Below are 5,608 nucleotides of genomic sequence, written 5' to 3'. Positions count from 1 at the left end.
GGATAATCTGCTTGCTTTATATCTCTCACTTTGTCTCTGTGTCCCTCTGGTGTCTGTATGGGAAATGTGCACCATCTTCTGTCTTTACTGTCTAACTGCACACCCACAGATAATTTGGTAATCACATACCTGTTGGGTGTTCTGTTGTCAGCTCCAGTGTCAGCCTCTGGCTTTCACTCTGTCTTTACTGGTTTGTTGTTCCTTCTGGCCAATCTGTTTGCCATCTTCATCCATTATCCTCCTTGGGTTTCCTCATCTGTCTCCAGGTCTGTGTGTCATTCATGTGTTTGATCCAGTCGTCCACTCCCGACTCCTACATTCCCGGAGTATGTGCATTTTCTATACTGTCCCACCATTTTCTGCTTTGGGGTTGTATAGTAGCCCTGCTTGTTTCAATAACCCATTCCTACCTATAAACCCTTGTGGTTTATCCTGCTTGTGGTTGCACTTCCTTCTAATCCTGACAATGGACACATGGGACACATAACAATCCCACACACTCTGTGTGCATGCTGGAACCTGTCCCACCAGTCATAGGATAGGCTGTGACGCGGAGTACACCCTGGACAGGACGCCAGTCATGTTACAGTAATTAACATTTGTGATGAAACAAACCATGGGTCAGCCAAACAATGTCCACTGATTTTATGATTTTACCACCCATGACTTAAATGTGAATTTGCCATCTTCCTTTTAAGATCCTGGCATGAATGTTTGTGCATGATGTATTTGAGTATTTACGTATTATTTATTAATTATTTGTTTGCAAATGTCTTCATATGAGTTTGTAAATGCTACAATTTTCCCAACAGACAATTCTCCCTTTGCATGCATCATTACACACATCATTGTGTTGCTCTGAGTGTCTTAATGCTGATCGGACACACCCAGTCAATAAAAACAATCACCAGCATCCAAAAGTAAAATTATCCTATCATCTCAAGAACAACAAGGTAAATTATGTGTGATTGTACTAAAACAAGGAAAGCCAGCACAAGGTGCGCACTTTGAATGACACTCTGAAAGAGTTTCAGGGCGTGTCCTGTTGCTATGCTACTTTTTTTCCTATTAACTAATAGTAGGCAGACAATCATCATCACCAAGCTGTTGTTGTCACTGCATTGTTTCTCTCTTTGGAAAATCCCCGTCTGCAAGCTAAACCAAACACTCCTTCCACTAAGGCTGCTGGTTGTGAAACACTATACAGTGTGTGTGTGTGTGTGTGTGTGTGTGTGTGTGTGTGTGTGTGTGTGTGTGTGTGTGTGTGTGTGTGTGTGTGTGTGTGTGTGTGTGTGTATAAAAAATCTTCTTTATATATACAGCAGCACTAAGTAACATTTTTTGACAAATTTATTTTCGCAATTATGTTTTTAAAATAATGAAACTGTCATTCCTAATATTTCTAAATAAATACAAATCAGTAAATGTGTTAAATTTTTCAACTTTCAAGAGTATATCTTTTCTTTTAGGTGTTTTCCTGCAATTTAAAAAACAACTTGGCTTTTAATTTAATCATGTGTTTACAGTTATTTTATTATTGAACAATCATATGAAAATGTCATAGTATTGTCATATACCCCAATTCCAATGAAGTTGGGATGTTGTGTGAAATGTAAATAAAAACAGAATACAATGATTTGCAAATCCTCTTCATCCAATATTCAATTGAATACACCACAAAGACAAGATTTTTAATGTTCAAACTGATAGACTTTTTTGTTTTTGTGTAAATATTTGCTCATTTTGAAATGGATGCCTGCAACACATTTCAAAAAAGTTGGGATGGGGCAACAAAAGACTGGGATAGTTGAAAACAGGTGAGTGTCATGATTGGGTATAAAGGAGCATCCCCAAAAGGCTTAGCCAATCACAAGCAAAGATGGGGCGAGGATCACCACTTTGTGAACAACTGCATCAAAAATAGTTCAGCAGTTTAAGAACAATGTTTCTCAACGTTCAGTTGCAAGGAATTTAGGGATTCCATCATCTACAGTCCATAATATAATCAGAAGATTCAGAGAATCTGGAGAGCTTTCTGCATGTAAGCGGCAAGGCTGAAAACCAACATTGAATGATCGTGACCTTCGATCCATCAGGCGGCACTGCATTAAAAACCAGTATCATTGTGTAAATGATCTTACCGCGTGGGTTCAGGAACACTTTAGAAAACTATTGTCAGTTAACACAGTTCGTCACTACATCTACAAGTGCAAGTTAAAACTCTACCATCAAAGCGAAAGCCATACATCAACAACATCCAGAAACGCCGCTGCCTTCTCTGGGCCTGAGCTCATTTGAAATGGACAGATGCAAAGTGGAAAAGTGTGCTGTGGTCTGATGAGTGCACATTTCAAATTGTTTTTGGAAGTCAAGGACGTTGTGTCCTCTGGACAAAAGAGGAGAAAGACCATCCAGATTGTTACCAGCACAAAGTTCAAAAGCCAGTATCTGTGATGGTATGGGAGTGTGTTAGTGCCCATGGCATGGGCAACGTACACATCTGTGATGGCACCATCAATGCTGAAAGGTACATCCAGGTGTTGGAGCAACACATGTTGCCATCCAAGCAATGTCTTTTTCAGGACATCCCTGCTTATTTCAGCAAGACAATACCAAGCCATATTCTGCACGTGGTACAACAGCGTGGCTTCGTAGTAAAAGAGTGCAGGTACTAGACTGGCCTGCCTGCAGTCCAGACCTGTCGCCCATTGAAAATGTGTGGCACATTATGAAGTGCAAAATACAACAACAGAGACCCCGGACTGTTGAAAACTGAAGTCATACATCAAGCAAGAATGGAAAAGAATTCCACATAGAAAGCTTCAACAATTAGTGTCCTCAGTTCCCAAAGGCTTATTGAGTGTTGTTAGAAGGAAAGGTGATGTAACACAGTGGTAAACATACATACCACTGTCCCAGCTTTTTTGAAACGTGTTGATGGCATCCATTTCAAAATGAGCAAATATTTGCACAAAAACAATAAACTTTATCAGTTTGAACATTAAATATCTTGTCTTTGTGGTGTATTCAGTTGAATATAGGTTGAAGAGGATTTGCAAATCATTGTATTCTGTTTTTACAGTGAGGAAAATAAGTATTTGAACACCCTGCGGTTTTGCAAGTTCTCCCACTTAGAAATCATGGAGGGGTCTGAAATTTTCATCTTAGGTTCATGTCCACTGTGAGAGACATAATCTAAAAAAAAAAAAAATCCAGAAATCACAATGCATGATTTCTTTAATAATTTATTTGTGTGTTACTGCTGCAAATAAGTATTTGAACACCTACCAACCAGCAAGAATTCTGGCTCTCACAGACCTGTTAATTTTTCTTTAAGAAGCCCTCTTATTCTGCACTCTTTACCTGTATTAATTGCACCTGTTTGAACTTGTTACCTGTATAAAAGACACCTGTTCACACACTCAATCAATCACACTCCAACCTGTCCACCAGCCACAGCCAAGACCAAAGAGCTGTCTAAGGACACCAGGGACAAAACTGTAGACCTGCACAAGGCTGGGATGGATGACAGGACAACAGGCAAGCAGCTTGGTAGAAGACAACTGTTATGATTATTTATTAGAAAGTGGAAGAAACACAAGATGACTGTCAGTCTCCCTCGGTCTGGGATTCCATGCAAGATCTCACTTTGTGGGGTAAGGATGACTCTGAGAAAGCTCAGAACTACACAGGAGGACCTGGTCAATGACCTGAAGAGAGCTGGGACCACAGTCACAACGATTACATTAGTAACACATGATGCTGTCATGGTTTAAAATCCTGCAGGCAGCAAGGTCCCCCTGCTCAAGCCAGCACATGTCCAGGCCCGTTTGAAGTTCACCAGTGACCATCTAGATCAGGGGTGGCCAAGTTCGGTCCTCGAGAGCCACCTTCCTGACACTCTTAGTTGTCTCCCTGCTCCAACACACCTGAATCTAATGAAAAGCTCATTAAAAGTCTGCTAACGAGTCTTTCATTGGATTCAGGTGTGTTGGAGCAGGGAGACAACTAAGAGTGTCAGGAAGGTGGCTCTCGAGGACCGAACTTGGCCACCCCTGATCTAGATGATCCAGAGGAGGCATGGGAGAATGTCATGTGGTCAGATGAGACCAGAATAGAGCTTTTTGGAATCAGCTCCACTTACCATGTTTAGAGGATGAGAACAACCCCAAGAAAACCATCCCAACCGTGAAGCATGGGGGTGGAAACATCATACTCTGGGAGTGCTCTTCTGCAAAGGGGACAGGACGACTGCACCGTATTGAAGGGAGGATGGATGGGGTCATGTATTGCAAGATTTTGGCAAAAAACCTCCTTCCCTCAGTAAGAGCATTGAAGATGGGTCATGGCTGTGTCTTCCAGCATGACAATGACCCCAAACACACAGCCAGGGCAACTAAGGAGGGGCTCCGTAAGAAGCATTTCAAGGTCCTGGAGTGGCCTGGCCAGTCTCCAGACCTGAACTCAATAGAAAATCTTTGGAGGGAGCTGAAACTCCAAACCTGAAAGATCTAGAGAAGATCTGTATGGAGGAGTGGACCAAAATCCCTGCTGCAGTGTGTGCAAACCTGGTGAAAAACTACATGAAACGTTTGACCTCTGTAATTGCAAACAAAGGCTACTGTACCAAATATTAACATTGATTTTCACAGGTGTTCAAATACTTATTTGCAGCAGTAACATACAAATAAATTATTAAAAAAATCATACATTGTGATTTCCGGATTTTTTTTTTTTTTTTTAGATTATGTCTCTCACAGTGGACATGCACCTAAGATGAAAATTTCAGACCCCTCCATAATTTCTAAGTGGAAGAACTTGCAAAACTGCAGGGTGTTCAAATACTTGTTTTCCTCACTGTATTTACATTTTACACAACGTCCCAACTTCATTGGAATTGGAGTTGTAGGTAAACAGTTCACTTGGCGTGAAATCAATTTGTTATTCAAAGCTTTTAAACTTGAGTCTACATTAAAAATTGTCATTTTACATGGGAACACAATAATATGCAGTATTTGTTGATGTGAAAAGTGGCTGAACATTTTTCTTATACACTAACATAGTTCCACTTTAGAATTGGAATATAATATATAAGATATACCTTACTGAATTTTCATGTAGCGTACTTTTGTAAAATAGCTACTGTATATGCTTGTGCATATTGTGGGCGCATTTAACTGGGAGTCTGACTACTTTTGTTGTTTCTGGATAACTACAGCAGCAGCAGCAACAACAACAAAAACATTAAATAGGCCCTATAATTCAGTTGGCAAACCCACCAGCATTGGAGACACGGAAAATGTTTTTGTAATTCTAAAAACTTAAGTAAAAATTCTCACGAATTTTCCCTCAAAATTAAGAAAATTACACTCTATTGGAAAGAAGTACGTATGTTGAAAATCACTGTGCGCATAATGAAAAAAAAACCCCCAAACAAATATGTAGAGAGAGCTGAGTGGAAATGACAAAAAAATTAAGAAAATTACGATTTCTTTTTACACAGTGCACAAAGATACGGAATGGCCTCTTATTTAATATTTAAATAACGAAAGAAGTTTTGATATGATTTTACAGAGAAGGTGTGGTCTCACTGTGACGTCATATCCGC

The sequence above is a fragment of the Thalassophryne amazonica genome, chromosome 3 (assembly GCF_902500255.1).
Source record: "Thalassophryne amazonica chromosome 3, fThaAma1.1, whole genome shotgun sequence".
NCBI classification, from domain to species: Eukaryota; Metazoa; Chordata; class Actinopteri; order Batrachoidiformes; family Batrachoididae; genus Thalassophryne; species Thalassophryne amazonica.
The sequence above is the reverse complement of the archived record's forward strand: the minus strand, read 5'-3'. Positions refer to the sequence as shown.